The sequence below is a fragment of the Stegodyphus dumicola genome, chromosome 3 (assembly GCF_044657685.1).
Source record: "Stegodyphus dumicola isolate Sdum_Otavi_A_Nest chromosome 3, ASM4465768v1".
Classification (NCBI taxonomy): domain Eukaryota; kingdom Metazoa; phylum Arthropoda; class Arachnida; order Araneae; family Eresidae; genus Stegodyphus; species Stegodyphus dumicola.
Genome location: NC_140770.1, coordinates 238,245,536 through 238,268,663, shown reverse-complemented (window position 1 = coordinate 238,268,663; position 23,128 = coordinate 238,245,536). Strand labels below are relative to the sequence as shown.

The following is a 23,128-nucleotide window of genomic DNA, read 5'->3' as shown; positions in this document are numbered from 1 at the left end:
CACAATCCTAAACCGTTTATACCAAAATTTTCCTTTATGTAGTTAACGACATATGCAAACAAATGTTCAAGTGACGCGAAAGGGTACTTTTTTTATTTATTACTACAACCCGTCACGTTTATTTCGAAGTTGAAAGGTAAAACGAATTATATGGATACAATAAATCTTAAGCTATTAACCTTATATTAAACTATAAGGTATTTCTCCCGCCTTCTTAGCATGCCTTCGTGGTACAGTGGTCAGCACGGCGCGTATTCGACAGGTCCATGGTTCGAGTCCCGGCGACGGCATTGCTTATTTTTCTCATCTTCTGTTTCGAAATAACTGAATGCCTCTACAATGGCGCCGAACTAAAAATAGTGGTGGATGATGATTCTCCACCGCCAGGATTTGGCGATTGGGTCTTCTAATCCCCAGTCGCCCTTTAAAAGGAGGAGTGTATAAGGCATGTCTTCCCCCTTCTTAGCATGCCTTCGTGTTGGAGTCGCGCACGAAGCGCAGCACGCGCGGAGCGTATTCGAGAGTTCCGTGGTTCGAGTCCCAGCGAGGGCATTGTTCATTTTTCACATCTCCTGCTTCGAAATAACCTAATGTCTCTACAAAACTATGAACAGAACCAGAAGTGAAGTAATCAGAAGCGCGATTAAAAGTTACCTGGAAGGTCCATCGCAAGTGCATTTAGCAGAAAAGTACAAATATGGCAGTAAATTTTCTTGCATTATTAAACAAGATCTAGCATAGTGCAGTTTTCTAAGCTTTTATAATCTTTAAACTCAATAAATAAATTAAAAGAGTGAAATCGTAATTTAGGAAGTAATAAGGGTCGACTCATTTCATGAAATTAGGGAAAGAAGTGATGAATCAAAAGAGAAAATTAAATAGACAATCTTCACGGTTCATGAGTTGGGTATTTTAATAATAAGTGAGTGTTTCGGAAATTTTCAAACAAAATTTATAATGTAAATTTATGGCAATTTCTTTTTTAGACATAAGATCCGCTTTCTGTATCGTAAAATATTATTAACTTACAGCATTTCAAAAAATTAAATGTAAAATTAGCTATTTTCTAATTTTTGCCTTAATAATATTCAATACTTAATTCTTTCACAGTTTTATAAATATAACGAGATTAATAAAGCGATACGCCCTTTTGTTTCTTCAACAAGGAAATGTAGTGAAAGTAATTGACTGAAAATAGCAAAAGTCTATATGGATAATTCTTGCTATTTATTTAATAATTATTCTCTGTTTCCTCTACGGCCTCTTTTCTCATTTTCTCTGATTATAAAACATCATTAAGGATTAACTTGACTCGTTTATTTGCAACGCTCATTATGCCGAGATCACCTTATTCGCACATGTTTCTAAGTAACGCCTGCATAGCATCCAAAACCTTGATACATAGTGTAGCGTAATACTAGGAAAGTATTTTACCTAGACTCCAGAAATGTATATGTTTAAAGTGCTGTTTTCCCTCACCCTTCAGAAATAAGCGAAACAACGCTTTTACAAAGCGATGTGACGTAAATTGATATCCAACAGAAATATGAAAACGGATTTTTACTCGTATAACTTGACTTTCAGAGCACGATTCAAGAGAAATTCTCAGATGTTGCAGCTAAAATAGCCCCCCGCGGAATTTGTAAAAACGGGAGCTATTGAGGGGGATTTAGTTTCTCCTCAAAAAGCGCATGCGTGCGTTCTCTTGAGCTCCCCCATGTGAGAAAACCGATGTCGCTGGACGAAAAGTGCGTGTCTTCTGCCTTAAAGCGCGTGACGTTCGGATCGTTCTTTCTTCCCGATTGAGAAGTTCTCCGTGAAAGTGGGCGCGGGAGAGTTATTAGGTGGCTGGATATCCTGAGACCCTCAGCTGGACTCTCAGTCTTTTTGTGGAATATTTATTTCCGGTATCTCACTTCCTTCTTAAAATCTGATCACTGTATTAAAGTAAAGAAAGATATTAAGGTAACGTACGTTTTATCCTACATTATTTTATATTATTTTATTTTATATTTACTGAAACAAATTTGCAATGAATTGTTTTAGAAAATAGAATTAATCTTGAATAAAAGCATTTTCCGTAGTTTAAGTTTTTACATCCAGAAAAGCGGCGACAAATTACAAAATTAATTAATTAATATTTTAACTTAAAGTACTGTAACTCTTAGAGTACATAGGGGGAGGTTTGAATATGAGTTGATTACTTTTTTAAACCGCCTTTTTAAATGCATACACATTATATATTCGCAGATGAATGTAACTTAACATTTGTTACTAAACTTCTACGCTAAAAAAGACGTTACATACCGTCTAACAAAATTTCTGTGAAATATTTTGAATGTATCAAGCTCATATCTGTGAAGACGTCTTATATGAAACCCTTCTCAAATTTTTATAAATCATCTTCACATTCGTAAAGATGGGTTATATATTCGAAACTCTACAATTTAATTTGCATAGTCGAATTTTATTATATACATATTTTATGTATATAATGGCAAAAGCAATTTCACTTTTCTCAGAATTGATACTTAAAAATTGATTACGGTTGTATAATTGGAAGTTAAAATAGTGCCTGGCAGCTAATATTGATTCTGATAGTACGATACTTACAGTAACCATCTATAAATGTCACAGATGGGTACATCTGACAAGTCTCTTTCTTTCTTTTCTTTTCTTTTTTTTTTTTTTTTTTTTTTTTTTTTTTTTGTCTCGCCTGCATTTTAAATGTTTTGTGTTTAGTTTAAATTTTTGGGAAAGTGTTGAGCTTAAACGAGAAATGAAAAAAAAAATTAATTTATACAAAATTCGTTGATTTTCATCGAATCTTAAAATTTTTGTTATTTTCCGAATTTATTCTATTTCTAGTTTGTGAATGGACTACAGATATGTTTTACAGTTCTTTTTTAACTCATTATTTATCATACAAGATTATTTTATTTTTAAATGGAATAAAATAGCGAAACATTTTAAACTCTTTGTTTTAAAATATTGTTTAAAGAATTTTAATTTGGACGTACTCGAATGACATCTAAACTCCAAATGCTGTTTATAAATTAAAGAAGAATAAATGCTATCAACTATCAAACTCTTTGTTTCCCTATTTATACCACTGAAAATCTTATTAAATGAATACATGGTGTTCAAACGAATTCCATAATTCCTTTGAATACGATTTTAAATATTCTGTCGTAGTATTCGCACTCAAAAAGAGCTAAAGTGCTCAGTATACAGGATCTAACTCTCTTTGGCCACATAAACTGGTCTAGATCCTACTAATGATGCTAGCAAGTTCTCACACAGGCGTGAAATAATACCAGCACAGAAGAAGGGTGAAAACACCCTTTATTAATTCCAGCTATGAACAGAAAGGCACGTACTTCGTGCATTACAATAACACCGACAAATTGCGGTGGAACTGAATCGTTTTTACTTATCAATTGAATTCTAAAAAGAATAGCGCTTGACTAGCACTTTAAGCTACGGCTAAACTAGGTTGACTCGATAACCTAACAGGCGTGATACTTATTTAAATGGCCAAAAGGAGTTTCAACGTAACAGCAGTGTCAGAAACGAAACATGCGCTGGCTAACGAAATCACGCTCTGAATATACTCCAAGCTTCTCCCGTTTAAATACTCACTTATCTTAACTTTAAATTAGCATCCTGGCGAGGAAATGCGAGGGGAAGTTGAGGAGTTCAGTAAAGATAACAAAATGTTAATAATTGGTTATTTGATGTAAGGGAAACCTTACAAGTATATAAGCTTTATTTTATTCAGGTGTTCTGTTTTTATCTAAGAGGTTTTAGATTGCTTGTTTGCAATATTACTTTACATAAATCAACTCTTTGTGTCGTACCAGTACGCACTTTAATAACGCTCACTTTATATAACGCCGATACCATATTAATACGGATATAAAAGGGTAATATGTTTTTATATAGATATCCGCGTATGTTATCGTCAGGTACAGAGAACCAACCTTTTCTGAGATAACCGACAGTTCCAGACAATTTGAATTCTTAGTGATTTTTATAAAAGATTACTCTCACTGAAGGCGATTATTGATTTGCTCAATGAATTCATCCTACTCAAGGTTGTTGGGGTAGAAATTGAAAATTACTGAAGTGAAGACGTTTTTAATGCCCTTGAATACAAGTATGAATTAATTAAGGAACAGTATCTGTAATATAGCCTCCAAATAAATAAAATAGATAAATAATGCAATAAAATAAAAATAAAAATAAAAACTCACTTATATTTTATTTCCTGAAATACTGTAAATGTATATTTTCAAATACACAAACACCACCAAAAAAAAAAAAAAAATCAGAAAGGAGGAAAAGAAAAAGTGGGAAATATGTTCTTTTGTATTAAAGAAAACATCCTTAATTAATAAATTTTGTTTAAAAATTTCAGAACTATTCAATGCTTATTGAAATAGTCACCCAAAAACGTTGGCAAACTTTGTTGAATCAATTAGCAGCCTCTTCACTAACTTTTCATTTTTCTAAAACTTAATGGTTTTAATTTTCTTTAAACATCTCAGGCTATGGTACTTAAAATTTGCTAAGATTTTTGAAGTTTAAAACAATATAAAAAAGGAAAAAAGGTAAAACATTGCTTTGAAGAGACATTAGGTTTTTTAAAGCAGGAGATGTGAAACATGTGCAGTGCCTTAGCCGGGATTCGAGCCTGAACTCTCGAATACACGTCGAGTGTGTATTCGACAGGCATGCTGGAAGGAGGGAGAAAAAAAAAACCTTATACACTCCCCCCCTTTTACAGGGATTACGTGACCCAGTCGCCAAATTCTGGTGATGACGAATTATTGTTCAGTAGCTTTTAGTTCGGGCGCCACTGTAGGGACATTAGGTCTTTTTGAAGCAAGAAAAATGTGCAATACCCTCGAAACTGAAACTTGAGCTTCAACGAAACTCGAACTCGAGCCCACTGAAACTCGAGCTTGAACCTTTCGAATATGCGTCGAGTGGGCTACCGTTACAACACGAAGGCATATGGAAGGAGGGAGAAAGTACCCTTAGCTTGACCACTGTTCACTTCGAAATAAACACGATCGGCTGCAATAACTTGTCGCACATAACTGAATTGACTTAGTGCCATTTGAGAATTGATTTGTTATGCAATATCCGCTTTTCGGTCAGGAAATGAATACGTTAGTATAAACTTTAGGGTTGTAATGAACCACTCAGGAGATGTTTCATATTCCTAAATCGGGCATGTGAGATAAATTATATCACATTTAAACCGATAATTAGCTACGTTTTTCAACAAAAATATATTTCTTACATCATTATGATAAAGTGGTGCTTTTAGGTTTCAAATTTAGTGTCTTATGTGCATGTAAAATTTTCATTCTTCATTACTATACAGAAATAATTTCTTATGTTTACTGACATAATTTAATATGTATAACTTTAAAAAATACATTGACGTTATCATTAAAAATTAGGTGGCATTTAAATTCTCTCTTATTTAATCATTCGTGTAATGAAATGAATTGCCACAGGTAACCTAAAACATTAATGAAAGTACTTCTAACTGTACACAAAACTATTAAATGAAACCCCAGAAAAGAGACAAAAGTTCAGAAGAACAGAGAAAAGTATTCAAAAGGATATAGAAAAGTATTCACTATGTGCTAACTATAAAAACACCATTAGAGAACCAGAGCAAATATTTTGCAAATATAGCAAAAAATTATAAATAGTGGATCAAAAGCCAGATAATTAAGATGTCCTATGAACATTTTATTTTGTGAATATAAATTCCCTTCAATTCATTATATCGGCTAAGCGATATTAAATAGAAAATATGGAAGTGTTCGATAGAAAATCATGAAATATTCATATGCTGTTTAACGTAGCACCATTTTAGAGATTTAAAGTACTATATAATTTTAGTCCATATAGCTCAGTTTTGATCAAGAAACGGGTCGAAGATTTTATTCCATAAGGGAACAAATTATAACCCATCAACCCATTCAAAACATAACCATATTAATCAGTAAATCACCAAAAATAGTCCTCCAATATGCTAATTCAAAATAGCAGTCCTTAAAACAGACAAAGTTTTCAGATGATTAAAATTAAGGACCTTCTGGCAGTTTGGGCTGAAATTAAGAACTTTTAATGACCAAAAATCAATTCCAAAAAACCCTAAGGACTCTTAAAAACGATACAAATCCTGCATTAAAATTTTTTTAAAACTCGCTATTAACGAATTTACATAAAATGTATGTGAAAAGACACATACTCGTATAAAATTCAGAACTGCTTAATGAATAATGGCAACAAGTTTACAGATACTCGTGGACAGTTGTAGCATTGTCTCAAAGAGGTGAACGAAGTGCTGAACCAGTGGACACAATCATGATACATCAGACTTGAATCTCATAACAGTCATGGCTCGAAGAACTGGAGTCTTAGTCTTCCAAACAAATATCACATACCAAACCCAAATTGTCTTGTCCAAACAGCACATACCTGTACTCCTGTTCTAATTTTGTTTTAGTTTCGCATTTCACACATATAGTGTGGTCCTAAAATAAGCAACTAATGTTGCCCTCGAGAACAGGGAATTCGTTGCAATTTTGGCTAGGTAAGTCAAAATGGAATGTGATTGCAAAGTACGAAAATAGCAATAAACGCATATTGCGATTACCGTAGCAATAAATAACATCTCTAAAATCTCCAATATAAATGCCAGGTTTTGCAATAGAGCGAGATTCTTCATGGTTGAAATGAGTATACAACGTTAGAATGCTGCAATAAAGAGAAAAGTAACAAAGATAGTGGTTTTTAAACATCAAAATGGTGGGTACAAGGAAAATAACACGAGGAGAGAAAAAATAAAGGTGAAACAATCGTTTAATGATAAGCAAATCTCATAATCCATTTTTCATGGTGGCGTTGTTCAATTACTTGCTCGTTGATCTCGCCAGCAGTCCCGAATAATTTGAATAGAAAACTGATTATTCACTCATACATGCTTAAAAATTTATTTCTCAACTTCTAAGTTCTTGACACAAGCCATCCTACTTGCACATTACTAAGAATATTAAGTCCTTTTACACATGCTACAGCTAAAGCTTGAACTTCGGAGCTTAGTGCTACAGTGAAAGACAAGGCGACGCTTGTAGATTGGTTGCTACTCTAAGTGTCGCTGAAATTATTTATTAATCATAATAAACTCGTAGTGAATTAATTAACTTATTTTTGGAATAAATTTATAGATATCTTCTTCACCACCGCCATTTTCCAAACCACCGTATTTTCTCCTGTCCTCTTCCTTTCTCAAGTTTTCACTCCCTTTTTCGCCTCATCAGATTAATTTTCGGGTTATCACTGCTTCATTCGACGGTGCTAACCTGGCGGCAATATAAACTCAAAAAATATTTAAGGTGCTACAAAGACTAAGAATAACTAGACATAAATTTTCAATATGTTCACCACGCTTATCGAAGACAATTGAATATTGTCAATGACAAAGACTACAGCGATACGACATGTATCAGCGGACATCATGCGGGTATACAAAGTTATCCGCATGACGTTTTACAGGCATTATTTCGATAGCTCCTGCAATTTAGATAAACAAATTTCTAGATGTCTATCAGTATTAGATCAGGAAGCGCAGAGATTATGAGAACAGAAAATAATGGGATATGAAGAAACTACAGAAGTGAAAATTCTCATGGCCCATGAATTTCCTCACCATCCTGCACTGGAATGGCATTCTGCAAAACATTACGTGATCACAACTATTCATTAACTTGCGTCGGTAATCCTCATATATTTCTGGTGACTGTCACTCAGCAAGGTGTGCAACCTGTGAGTTAGTTTCGAAAACCCAGGAAGAATTAAGTTGTGTCTCTGATCCGTATAGTCACTGGTGTCCGAATAATAAAAATAGTTATTACTCTTCTATAAATTATGGATCAAATGAAATTTATATATAATTCTTTCGTAGTACTACGATCTTTCTATTATACAAATTAATGAGTTCATAGAATTTCTTTTTTAAAGACCCATCTTTCTTTTCTATGAAATGCATAGCCACTTCAGGAATAAAAGGATGCGCAATTTATACCACTCGATAGCTACTTCTGAGCCCTAGATACTCGCTACTGTGTGGTCTATGAACTAGAAAAGTTGCTCTGTTACGTGCGTTTGCTTGTGTCATATTTTTTAAAGAATTTATCTCTGCTTTTTGACATTCCACATATATCCTTCCACCGTTTCAGGCTGCTTTTTATCACCAATAATCTCATACCATTGATATTCGTAGTTGGGACTGAAAATTTTCAAGACATCGTTATTTTCTAGCCATGCTATACTAACTGCAACCGCGATTATATTACACCGATATTTTTGTATATTGCAAGAGCATTTTTTCCTATATTACGCCATCAAAATTTCAACGGCCTTTCTCACTTTCTGTGCTTCAAGGTCGCCGTTAGATAATCAGGAAATTTTCCTAGGCCCTTCATATGGTCAAGCATAATGTGCTCCTGGATTATAATATTTCATATGGAAAATCATCAAAATATCAGTAGCCAAATCAAAACCGCAACTTCCCTTTTTTTTTTTTTTTTTGAAAACAAAAGACGCTATATGAGAATTTCGTATAATGAGCCCTTGAAATATGCCCATATTAAAACGTCAAAATAATGCACTAATGCAAATCCGTATTTAAGTCTTTGCTTCACAGAAAAATTATGTATTTCGTTGTTGCACATGAAAATTCAGATTTTAAAAAGAAATAATTTTTAATTTTATAAAACGCTGCCAAGTTGTACCCGTGTATTAAACTTTAAAAGCCTCTGCAAATGTTCACAGAATTAGTTGAATTTTTTATTGATATATGATCTCATGTTAAAGAGAGCGAAATGAGACAAAACTAGATAAATGGTTTCTTTACATTACATTAATCTCCTGTGAGTTACTTTAAAGAATGGAACAACAAGGTCGTAGCAACTCTTCTCTCATTGACGATCGTAACATGAAGAAATAAATAACAACCCCTGAAGTTTTGGCGAATAGCACAAATCTTCTCGAACTTTTGAACCATCATGTATGCATTTCGCATATTTTGAAATTACGCAAATATAAGAAAAAAATTTTGTTGTCAGTTATTCTTCTGACGAAGATTAATTAGGAAAGCAGTCTTTTCATCTGCAGCATAAATTATCTTCTAATCCTAAAGCGGTATTGAAGAATCAAAATGGAATCATTTTAAAATTTCAAAAATCATATGGAATCTTTTCTAATTCTCCTCATGTACTCAGTGCAGTCAGTAATTGGATTCTCCACTCCGCGTTTGGCGATACCGCAATCATTAAAACTTTCATTTGATTGTTAAAAGTGTATGACCTTAGAGTTTTAACATTCCATTAATGTTTCTTAAGGATATAGAAAAAGCATTTGCATTAATAATTATTTTCCTCTTGTTATATTTAATTTCAAAAGCGAATAGAATAGGACTTTTATCTGAAAGACTCGTGCTATTAAAAGGAGCTTTATATTAATCTATTTCGAGTGAAGAAACGTGAGAATACTTTTCTGAAATTCTTTAGTATTTTTAAGGAAGAGTAAGGAGGCATTACTTCTGAAATATTTTATTTATTAGGTTAAACGCTGTTGAGATGCATTTCTCATTTACGATTTACTTCCACTTGATGAGATCAGATTTCTAGAAATAAAAATAAATGTCTTTCTTCTTGACATTCTCAAACTTTAGACATAATTATTCTGCTTTATCTTGAAGGCATTATCTTTACAATTTCAGTTGGTATTTAAAATTTTTCAAGAAATTCAGTGAATGTCACAAAGTTATATTTCGAAAAATAAGTATTTTTTGTAATCAAAATTTGAAATAATCTTGGCACACATTTTGAAACATTTTTTGTTTCTTTTTTTACCTTTCACGGAATATTTTGTTTTTCAGGCATTTACAGAAAGTAATTCATTAGAGATCATTCATCATACCAAAATCGTCCTGCCATTAAAATGAGCCCAAATTTTTAAGGTGTTTTGGAGGAAACGGAATGGGCTTGTATAAAAGATTACGTCACCTGTGTGTGAGCCTGCTTTACATGGAGTATCACAGCATCATGGTGACGCTCGACAGCATGGTTCAAGACCAACAGACCAAACTAGACTTACACTTTAAACTAGACTTTAAACTAGACTTCTCCCCATCTCCATAAAGCTTGCTATCTTACTACTGTCTCTTTTTTAATATTTGTATGCTGAAACAAATAGGAAAATTTTGATTACAGAAAATGAGTTTCAACATAGTTACCTAACTTGGGTATTTTTTATATTAAAATCTGATATTTCATGTGCAGCAACTTCGTACCACCAGTTAGCTATTGACTGGATGCCTTATAGGTACAGTAAATACGTCGATTTAGACGTATTGTGTATGGTACGTGTATTACATGCTGCATTTTCACGATAAAACTATAAAAAGAAATCGTTTTATTTGGAAATTCGTAACAAGGAAAAGAAAATACATCTGTTATAGTACTGTGTTGAATTATTTAGTTTTAGGTCGTTATGAATCAATGATATCGTCATAAAATAATAAGGCATGCAGTATTCTATAAAGATTTTTATCAAGCAAGTCAACGTTTTCTTGACCTATCATGACTCTTTCTTGCTTATCACGAGTACTACCAGTATATTTATAAGCCATGGCGGAATAAAATTCTCCGTTATTTAAGTTTCCGGTAAAATAACAAGTAAGATCAAAAATAATTACGTTGAGAGATCACATTGCATTTCAGAGTTCAATTTCCTGGTTTGAGGAAACGTTCAAACATTATATGGCAAAGGTCAGCATTGCCATGGTGCATTTCACATGGACATACTCACAACATTTGAGTTCACAGCAATACCATCAACAAGAGGTAGCTTCAAATCTATTGGAGTTAGTTTTATACAATAATCATTTATTTTTGTCTTTATTTACATGTTTCTCCGTTTTACGCAATAATAATTTATTTTTGTCTTTATTTACGTGTCTCTCACTTCAAATTACAGTCTATATAAGCATTTGTGCACTAAAATGTTGCAACATTTAAAATTTTTATTAGAAATTTGTGTTATTTTATGGTCATAATTGATAAAATATATTGCCATTAACAGCATTGCTATTTACGGCATGACATATCAAACCTTCAATTTTTTTTTATATCTGTAAGCTATTTGGTATGTATGCTAGTTATGTAAATCTTGGGTATATTTTTATAATATTTATTGAAACATTCGGATGTAGGCGAACCCAATCCTCCATAGTTAAAGAGTCAGTTTTATACACAAACGTTTTCACTGTAGAATATAAACCATTCCTAACAGAGCAAACTGATATTTACAAATGTAAATATTGTAGAATACTTTCTTTAATACTGTAGAGTTTATCATGCTTTCCAATAATTGCAACTATCCTTTTATATCGTATCTTATTGCAACTTCTCGTTTAGCAGCGTGCGAAATTTTGACTACCGTTCATGTTTGGAAACGCTTCGTAAATTTCCACTTAACTGCCATGTATATACTACGCTTAAACATACATACAACGCACGATGTTTCAAACGATGTCTTAATCGTTAATTTTGTTAATCACGCATTTCTTGAACCTTAATTTGCGGACTAACTACGTTTTACGCTAAATGGTATGCTATTTAAAAGGAAATGCATTACGCTATTGTTTTAAAATAAGGAGAATAAGAATTTCGGAAACCCACGTGACCCAAATTTAAAACACAAACAAAATTTTACCACAATGGTAGAAGAAAAATAAGTTATTTATTATCAGTAAAATCTGATAAATTTTACAAATAATCAAATTATTGATCCTATGCCCTCAGTGGAGCTAATTAACATTTTGTAAAGCAAATTAATATCTTATCGTGCCATAAAATCAGCATACATATTTATAGAAAACGGCAGTTAAAATTCTTCAGCTATATATTATTTTAAATATATGTAATTTTAGCTGTTGATTAATGATGTTTTGAGCAAATTTATTTTTTTTTATCGTGACTTTATATTTCACTTGTGGAAGTACTAAGAAAATTAGTGAATAAAATATATGATAGATATTGTCGTCTCCACGCCAAAGTCACGAACACGTTTATTCATATTTTATGTTTTTTCCCTCTCCAACCACGTTCGAGATGTTATTATTTCCAATTATGAAATCCTGATAAATTGCCAATCGTCAAAAAATATTGTCTTTCATTTCTTTTCGACATTACTAAATTACGTTGCTATTTAGTATAGCGTAAGTTAATCTCTTAAACACTAGTTTTAGCTGCGCTTCTTGCAGAAAATATTATTTTGTACTATGAATTCTATGCATAGAATAGGTTCGTCTCACACTACAATTGGTCGGTTGCAAAATTTCTAGACCTCGTTCCTGCGCATATTATCATTTGCATTTAAAATGAAATTTAATGTTTATCGATTGAATTTTTCTGCTACAAATTGTAAGCCTCTTTATATTTATTTTTCAAATTTTGGTATTTAAGTATTATCTCGTCGACGGTTGGCGTAAATTTCGGCAGCTGTCTGCAGTCACCAATCGTTATCGCGGAATTCTAAATTAAGTGGTCATCCATAATTGGCGATAAATCACGCCACTTGGCGGGGCGATGAGAGTCTTAATTTTATTCAAAAAGCAGACCATTTTTGTTAATATTCCTGTGCTTTCTGTTTAAAGAAATATTTTGTTCAAAGAACGAACTGTAAAACAAAGGGAACATTTAAAATTGGAATTTTTTTTAGTTTTAATTTTTTAGCAGCAGTGATTTATTTTTATGGGTTCGCCAGGGTAATTACTTTTTATTTAAGAAAACAAGCCAAATATTTATTGATACACACATAAAAATTTAGTATAACTAAATGCAAAGGAAAAAAACTCTAGAAATTGAAAAGTTTAGCATTATACAGGAAAGCATGAAACACTAACAAAATAGATTAATCATGCACTGAAATAATAAGCGGTCAAAATAAATCTGATGCTTGGCATAATTTAGTACATAGAAATGCACAAATTAATTAAAAATGAACGCTGAAAATTGAAAAGTTAAGCTTCATACAAGAAATCATGCAACATTCGTAAAACATTAAGCATTTCTGTGGTACATTACGGTAATATTTTGTGATTAATGATTTTTCATATTTTTAATTTTTAAAACATTGTAATAGTAAGTGCTTTGAAGGTATTAGTTTAGTCTTAGCTTAGAATTTTAAGGATTTGGTATAGCTGCTAAAACAGAAAATATTACCCATTGAGGAAATTTGCTTTGTCCATTAACTATTGGCCGTTGCAAAGTCCCATGGTGCTTTTAGATACGATGAAATAATATAACACAATTTTTTTCGTTTGGTTTTGTCATTTTGAGCAACTACATTTAAATACAATAATATCTGTATATTATTTTATGCTATATATCTTTGATTTCTGCTCCCCTTTCCGGTGTGGTAGTCAGCGGTATCGATTAGCGTTAGCACTGGTCGTCGATTCGAATCTTGGATATCTGTACTTGTCCTTCCCCTTTTCGCAAATGTTATATCGGTTTACCTCTTTATACACTGGGCAAAGTTTTCCGCTGATGAGGCAGCTAAATGGCCGATGGATTCGTCATTCCCAATCAATATTTAACAAGAAGAATATCCAGTTATTCGGACTAGATGAGTATCTTCAATTTATGAGCAGCTAATTTTAAGCTACCGTAACTATTTAGTTTAAGATTGCTTGAGTTAAAATTGGAATATGTATACTAAGACCAAATTACAGTTCCTGATTACTCTTATGATTTTTTTGTATTTTTTAAATTTGAATAATTCAAGTTTTTTTAATCTTTAAAGCTGTAATCTTAGTTTTTAGTGAGATGGTTTTTCTTTTTTAATTTATCCTTCCGAGCTTTGTACAGTAATAAAAGAAACGACTGCGAGTTGTACAAGATGATTGTATGCGATTTATTAACTGTAAGTAATAATTCTATACTTTTAAAGATGAAACGCTTGCCCAAACATTTTTCGCAAGAATGAATTCTGCAGACTGTCTTTTTTGACATGTAGGGAAAGATGAAGTTACAAATGTAGATAAGCAAAAATGTTATTACTACAATATTTAGGGACAATTAGTTTACCAATTTTTTGTTTCATACTCCCCTAATGTATTTCCTTTTTTGAGTCTTTTAGTCATATTTTTTTTTACTAATATTCTCTGCTACACTAATCATGTGTGAAGTGTAATTCTAAAACACTGTAATTCCACTTCTGTATTTTCTTAAAAGTTAATGTAGTAAAAATTACCTTTCCACGTCATTTTACTTTATTTTAAGATTAAGTTGTCCTCACATTTTTATATCCAGTGTCCATATATTAAAATACTAAATTTTAATGATTATTTAGACGCAAATATTTCAAAAGAATTTAGTTTACAAATTATTTCCTTCATGAAAACTATTATAAAAAACTAAAGGAGCATTTTGTAATAGTTTCGATAAAAGAAATATAAGTGTGTATCAGTAGTATAGTAATACTAACATATACTTTTAAATAACAGTTAATGCATTTTGAAAAATTTTAACTACCTTCTTTCGACTCAAAAGTTTCATAATATATATTCTACTTAATTGAAAATTTTGTAAGTAGTTCTCATAAAAAAGTTAAGAGTACATTAGTTTTGATGTACTTTTATTTCAGTTCGTGCGAAAGCAATCTTTCTGGGCGAAATGCGCTTTGTGACAAAAATGAGCTTTTTACACTATTGAAACTAGTGATAGGACATTCGGATGTCCGAACCCTAACCTGAGTCATGAGAAAGTTAGCAGATTTAAAAAATCGGATCTTTGGGATTTTTTCATCATCTATGGAATCTTTGAAATCCTAGTTCAAAACTTTAGAAGGACTTCTTTTATTGAAGTCTAATAGAAATAATCATAAAAAGAAAAAGGAGAGAGGAATGCAGTTGAGGCCACCAATACATTTCTTGGGCTATTTTTGGGCCATTTAGTAATTCCAAATTTAAAGCTATTTTTTTTCTATAGGGTCGGATATTCATAATTCTTTTATTGGAGGGATGGAGACATCTGTTTTTGTCGTTACTTGGTGAGCTGAAGGAATGCGTTTTTCATTTCAAACATAACCATACCTTCCTTTTCAGAGTGTATAAGGTATTTTCTCCGGCTTCTTAGCAGACTTTCATAGTGTAGTGGTCAGCACGCTCGGCGCGTATTCGAGAAGTCCGTCGTTCGAGTCCCGGCGAGAGCATCGCTCATTTTTCATGTCTCCAACTTCGAAATAACGTAATGTCTCTACACTGGAGCCCGAACTAAACAAGGTGGTGGATGATGATTCTCCACAACCAAGATTTGGCGATTGGACCCCCTAATCCCCAGTCACCCTTTAAAAGAGGGAGTATATAAGGTATTTTTCCGCCTTCTTAGCATGCCTTCGTAGAGTAGTGATCAGCACGCTCGGCGCGTATTCGAGAGGTCCGTGGTTCGAGTCCTGGCGAGGGCATTGCTCATTTGTCACGTCTCCAACTTCGAAATAACCTAATGTCTCTACAAGTGCATCGCATTATGTTTAAGGTCCAGTGTAAAGTTGTCCTTCCGCAAAAGGTCCAGTCCGAGTATAAATTTGTCCGCGATATTAGCGACGGAAGCCAAGTGCTGGTACGTCTAATTTCCGAAGGTAATGGTGGTGTTAATTTTACCTTCAATCGGAATCTTATCACCTAACACTGTTTGTAAAGTCAGACAGGGCGGAGTTCCGCGTAATACATATGTTCCATACAATTCCATACATATGTTCTAACGGTGGTAACATTTGCTTCCGTATCTCTGATCATCTTACAGTGATGCTCACTCACATATGCTTGGACAAACATTCCGTTATCTCCGCCGCTTACTGAAGAGTTCTGTAAAACTTTCACGGCAGCTCTCTCCCGGTCTTTGTTCACGTGACAATTCCTGCGGAGATGTCCTTCTGGTCCACAGTTCCAGCACTTGTTTTCTTTTTTTTTTTTTTTTTCAATGGTGCTTTTATTCGGCCTTCTTAATGCCTCCTGAATCTCTCTTATTTCTTCTCTCAGTTTTGCGTCATCAAAATTTGTGTCTTCTATTTGAGCCTCTGTAATAGGATGGCGATCTTTGAGGCAGCAAGTTGAATACTGTCGCTTGTTGAGCCGACTCGAACTTCATTAAGTAGACCAAGACGGATTTTAGATCTTTCAGATCACCCAATCTGAGAGCCTTCTGAGTTTCCGTATCCTTGACTGCATCAACAAAATGCATCAGGGCCAGATTTCCGCGGACATCAGGTGGACAGTCTAGATATGCTTGATGAGCCAACTTCTTAATGTCCGTTGCCAGTTGTTGCAGGCTATCCGTGACTTTCTGCTGGCAAGTTTTCAAATGCAGGCGGCTAGACTCCTTTATGCATTTCCCCCCCCTCGGAATCTCAGTTCATTTGAAAGGGCGTTGAAGTTTGAAATCTGGTCTTAACTTGATACTCTTAACTTGATAGGACCCTTAAGATGTCTACAGCATCACCTCGGAGTGATGCAGCCAAATGCGAGACATTCATTTGGAAGTTCCCCTTGTTAGTTTTTCCCACGATCGAAAACTGGGACATATACAATCCATGATGATTTTCCATTATATGTACTTGGTTTGATTACCCTTATGAGAAGAAACTGGGAGAACCTTAAAATCTTCAGGTTCGTTCTAGGGCTTAGTCCGGTTTTCTTTCAAAACATCTACTTCATTTTGGAACTTTCTCAATTTTTCTGCATCTTTTTCCCACATCTGCTATTTTGGCTCCCAGTTTCCTGTAACTCTTCCTTCACTTTATCTTTCATGTCTTCTAATTTTGCTTCGATTTCCTCTCTAAGCTTCACGGTGGTGCTTTTAATCTTGTTTTGCTGCACTTCCATATGTTGAAGTTGCTCTTGCAGCTTTTCTTGTCCGGCTTTTATTTCGCTCTTGATCTCAGCCTTCACCTCCTCCTCTCTGGCTTCACCTCCTCCTCTCCTCCTCTCTTCTTGTACAGCTTTCACAGCTGCTAACGAGTCCATCAAAGCCTTCATTTCCTGTAGACCATGGCTTTCTCTTGCTGGCGGGTCATTTTCATTCACTCTCAAATCCACTTCTGACATCAGCTGTTGCATTCTACAGGTTCGTGGATTTAAAGTGGATGAAGAATCAAAACACAATTTAGTCGCCAGTATTATACAGTACAGTTCTAAAGACAGGTTTCTAGTCGTCAGAAAACTACAGCAAACACCCTGAAACAATCAGCAGGACAGCTTTCAGGCTATAACGGTGTATAGAGCTTCACGACAAAGCACTTAAGTACAGCTCCCGATTCGGTTCGGTCGCTCTCATGCTAATCTCTGAAATCAAAGTACTACTAATGAACTCAAATACTATCTTACTCCGCGTACAAGTAGGCTATATATAGCTTTTGACGTACTTTCGAGAACATTCTCGAGAAAACTGCGAAAAATGTCCTCTCTGCGTCTATTTTATCCAATCGTCTCTGTCAATTTTGTCGCTAAATGTCACCAAATGAGCGATTTCGCGCGTGATTTGGCATCCCTGCCTTTCCTTCTAAATTTCTGGCAACCTTAACCCATCTTTGTGGGAAAACTATATTACCACAGCTGGGCGTTTCGTAACAATGTGTTTTAAAAACTTATTCCCTTATATATAATTTTCATTGAACACAGATTTCAAATTGTGCTTTAATAATTAACGACTTTTAATATTTTGTGAAGGTTTCCTTATTTCATTATTATATTTATGTGAAAGATTGAGAGCTTTTTAGGATTCTTATCATCATTACTTTACAATATTTTTATAACTTTACAACATATTTTAATAATTTAATACATTAACAAAGAACGCACAAATTTGGTATCAGATATTTCCATGATTACAAACAATTAACCACGTATAAAATAACTATAAATTTTATTCCTTAAAGAACTGACAGCATATAAAATGCATGCTGTAACTGTTATTTAAAATTCAAATAGGAAATAAGAAATAAATTGCTTTCAATTCTAAATTCTCTTATGAACCGATGTTAAAAACATAGTATTTGCTATTTTGCGGGTCAAAAGTAAAAAAAATCAAAACGATTACTCTCAATACAAGAAAAAATAAACTAAACGAGATGCATGAATATATTACTAGTTGTGAGGCATGTTTACATGTTTCAGATATAATTCTCCATTGAATTCCCTCCTAAATCTGTATGCATTATTAATATTCTTATTGGAGCTTCTCAGGTTATTACATCCTAGTTAAAATGTAATCATTTTTCAAAATCTTTCTTCGGACTCTGTTTAGTTTTGTGGAGAAAGATGAACTTGAATGGGACAGCTGTTTCGCGATATTTTATTCTTTTATTTAAATCAGCAAATTAACCACCATGAAAGCCATTTTGACAAGAATAATCGAAAAAGCTGTTTAAACTTAGTATTTTCATTTTTTAAATAAATAAACAAATAGGCTCTGAGAATAACTAGCGTCAAATCTAGAAAGTTACTGATTTTCGATCCTTGCTGGCAATAATTCTAACTACTTCATTTCATATTTTCACCTGTAAATATGAAGGGCATAAGTTCTAGCTAAACAGAGTTGAAATGTTTGGTAGGGTTACATGATACGTTTTTCGTCAAAGCATCTGGTGTCCAACTGGCGCGTTGTGCTGAAGTTGGTAAGATGAGATTATTTCAGGGAGGTGACAGTATTCAACTTGCTGCCTTTTTACTTCCTTGTACAAACTAAAGGAAATACTGTAATACTTTCGGGTATCATATTTCAACGAAAATATCCGTTTGGACCTATATCGAATGAAATTTAATTATGTTTTTGAGAGACATGTGGTCGTAAGGACAGAATAAAGGACACATCTTCCGGAAACGGATTGTAAGACGCATTTAACCCTTTGACGCGCGGTGGTCGCGCCCTGAAACCCCCAATTTTCGAATTTTTTTCTCCTCTTCCTTCCGAAATTTTTGAGTGAAAATCAATTTATTACTGATCTTTTACCTCTAAATAACACAAAATGTCTTCAGAATCATACATGTTTTAGGTCTTAGTACTTCAAATCGGATGCCTTTTAAAATTCGTTTTCAATGAGACACAATAACTTCCTTTTATTAATATAAACAACTTTAAATTTTCAAAGTTATTCATCACACATCATGATTTCTATCATAAACAATAAAAAATAGCAATAATTAAACTGCATATATAAAGAAAACCTCTATATGTATGGCATTTGCTTTGTGGTTTCAGGGCGCGACCACTGCACCACTAGAGCATTGTGTGACAGTGCTCTAGAAGCCCGGTGGTCGCGCCTTGAAACCACTGCTCTTCACAAAGGCGTTTGCTTACTTCTCAGATAGGAATGTTTATTTTTACCGGATATAGGTAAGGAGTTTTGAAATCACGGAGTTATTTTATTACTATACAATACATGCACCTGCCCAGTAAAAAGCTCTTTCTTTTCAAGAGACTTTTATCTGACCTCAACACACTTGCTCCCCAAGCTAGTATTGTGATTTTATAAATTATTTCCTGTGGTTTAAATTTAGTGTAAATATACTTTGCTGTAATTAAAAATAGAAATCGCGTAAAGTTTTATTTAAATTAAAAATATTTTCTGAATATTTTGGGACGAAATATGAATAAAATAAATATGAATGGGAAACGAATGATCCGTACCAAAGCCAAAAAGACCAAGCCCCTCCTCATTAACATAAAAAACCCCAAATTTCATGTGCCAGATGAAAAGAAACTAAATAACGCTGGACATATACCAGTGAAATTTAGATCCAATCAGTGCACATTTTGTAGCACAAAGAAGAAACCTCATAGAAGAAGATACATGTGGCGAAACGTGCAATGTGCGCATGCATGTAAAAAAAAGACAAAACATGCTTTGAACAGTGTCACAAAAAGTATTTGTTCTTTGAAATTTAAAAAAAAAAAAAAAAAAAAAAAAAAAAACACTGAGTCTTTTTTTTATCCTTATTTTATTGAGTTTTTTAATCCATTTATCCAAATGTCCTTATAATGTAGGTACTTATATTTTCACTGCTATAGAAAAATTACATAAATGTTCATTTTTTAATTTTTTCTGACGATTTACTTTGTAAAATAATGTAAAAAAATACATATATTATATATTATGCAATTCCTACATGCATTTTGTTTTAAATTCATAAATTTAGTCATTTATTGGAAACGCGCACGGAGAAAGGTAAGTTTTTTTTTTTTTCCTACTTACCTCGGTAAGTTTCAAAGTCCTAGACGCGCGGTGGTTTCACAGTGCGACCACCACCAACAGAACAATGGACAAGAATAGATTTTTTTTAAATTCATATATTATTTGTCTCTAGGATCATAATATTCAATTTCTAGAGTTTTTAGTTAAAAAATTTATAAAAATAATATACCGCGCGTCAAAGGGTTAAAAGGGATTCAAAAGAGATTTTTTTCGTGACATCCATCCGTCCGTACGTACATACATACGTACGTATGTATCTCGCATATCTCAAAAATGAGTAGCGTTGAAACGTTGCTCAAAACGTTGAAATTTATGAGGACTGGCTGAAAGAAAAATTTTGAAAAAAATATTTATTTTTATTATAACTTATAATGTATTTCTCCCGCCTTCGTGGTGCAGTGGTCAGCACGCTCGGTGCGTATTCGAGAGGTCAGTGGCTCGAGTCACGGTGAAGGCATTGCTCATTTTTCATCTTTCCTGCTCCGAAATAATCAAATGTCTCTGCAGTGGCGCTCGAACTAAAAGGTGGTGAATGATGATTCTTCACCACCAAGATTGGCGATTGGGTCCTCTAAAACCCCAGTCGCTCTTTAAAAAAGGAGGTGTATGTAAAGTATTTCTCCCTTCTTAGCATGCCTTCCTGTAGTAGTCGTTAGCACGCTCGACGCGAATTCGAGAGGTCCCTGGTTCGAGTCCCGTAAAGGGCATTGCTCACTTTTTCACATTCTGCTTGCAAATAAATCCTAATGTATCTAAAAACTTAGCCTTAATGAAATTCCTTCTGTAAACTGAAATTTATAGTTTGCGGAATATTTCCCGCTGTCTTTTTTTAAATATTTACTCTTTATGCTGTAATAAAAGAAATGATTGCACGTTCTATGAGATTTGTTATGTAGACTTAATAATTCTATATTTTTGAAAGTGAAGCGCGTGCCTAAACATTTAAACGCGTTTTTCTCGAATCAATGAATTTTACAGATTGTTCACTTGAGCTAGAGGTGAAGATGAATTTTCAAAATTAGATAAGCAGAAATGCTAATACTATATATTTTAGGAAGCTTAGTGTACAGTTTCATATTTCATACAGTTTAATTTATTTTCTTTGTCTCATTTATTTTTGTCTTCCGTTCATTTTTCTCTTTGCGAAGATATTTTTACCACATATTCATATGTTAAATGCAATTCTAAAAAAATGTCTTTCTACCCCTGTGGAATTCAAGTATTCTTTTTCTTTTAAGATTAGGTTTTCCTCTGTTTTTTCTCCTCAAGTGTCCATTGATTAAATTATTAACTTCTAATAATTACATCCAGGCGAAGTATTTCAAAAAAGTGTAATCTATAAATCATTTCCTTCATCAAAGCTATGATCAAAAACTAAAACTCCTAACTTCTTCATGAAAAACTAAAGAAGAATTTTATGATAGTTTTGGCAAAGGAAACATTAGCATACACTAGTATTATACATGCCACCCAACCGGGATAGTGGTTAGCGACGCTGACTGCCGTACCGAAAGGTCCGGGTTCGAATCCCGGGGAAGACATGCATTTTTGTAAATGTATATTGTCTATGCGGCATGGGGGCACTCTAAATATGCGTTGAACTGAAAGTCCTTTCGAGAGGTTGTTGGTAGGAAAATAGGTGATGGAAGATCCTCGGACTCGTCGCCCCAGGGTACTGTCCATCAAAATTGGGGGTTGGAACTGAGTCGTACTGTCACCTGTATGGGGCTGAAGACTGTTACCAACGGCAGGCGCAGTCTTGCACTCTTTCGCGGGCTTGTTCTGATGTCACTGTCAAACAAGTAAGATAAGTTACAACAACAATAGTATTATACATAATGTATTATTTAATACTAATATATGCTACTAAGTTCTACTCTTCAAATAACTTCATTACGTTCGTTTGGCTGAAACGTTTCATTATACATTCTACAGGATTGGAACTTTTCTAAATTGCTCGGTATAAAATGCGAACAATTTGTGCAAACAGCACATTCAAAGCGCACTGCGCTTTTTATGACAAAAATGAGTTTTTTAGTCATACTTAAACTAGAGACTGGAAATTTGAGTGCTCAAATCCTTCCCGGAATCTTAAACAAAGATTTCAACTTTAAAAAATTTGAATCTTTGCACATGTTCATGTTTCACCACCTAATAATTTCATGGTTTTTCAGTTATCAGCCTAACAATAACAAAAACCAGGAGGTTCTTTCGTGAAAACCGAGCGTGTCCGGAAGATTTTTGCACTTGCTGCTACACCATTTCAAAAGAATTCAGAATATAGTACAAGACTGAGATATCGTGAACGATATATAGCATGATCCTGATGTAAAATATGTTACTATTTAATTGTTAATTTCGTTTTATAATTTTCTTACACTTTCATTATATGCTGTGAGTAAATCCTGGGAAGATCCTACAAAGGTAAGACCTCTAAAAGACAGCTAGTGACTTTTCACTGCGTCTTACAAATACCCGAGAGACAGGGAAAAGGTGAAAAGCACCCTTCCATTAATCCAAATAAAGTCTAACAGACGGCACCAGCTCGTGCTTGCAGAAGCCAACACTTTGAGCTTAAATCCAAGAAAATGGTTAAGTTTAAAATTAATGAAGTTTAAATATAGCCTAACTGTTTCACAGTTTAACTAGCGCGCAGACTGGCTGTGATCAAAGTCGGTGTAAACGAGCCTAATGTCAATAATAACTCATCGCCGCAGATTTCTAATCACTACAGAATCAATGTTAGCAACCCTACAAAACCTTCCTTTAAGTACTTCCT

At 33.7% G+C, this 23,128-nt stretch overlaps 1 protein-coding gene across 1 annotated transcript in view; it reads left to right on the top strand.

Annotated features, from left to right (window-relative positions):
- The first annotated feature begins 1,763 nt into the window (after window positions 1–1,763).
- The window catches only part of LOC118194205 (uncharacterized), an 85,389-nt gene continuing 64,024 nt past the window's right edge, over window positions 1,764–23,128 (top strand). The window contains exon 1 of the mRNA XM_035365421.2: window positions 1,764–1,965. The gene's annotated coding sequence lies outside the window, so the exon portion shown is untranslated. The remainder of the gene's footprint in view (window positions 1,966–23,128) is intronic.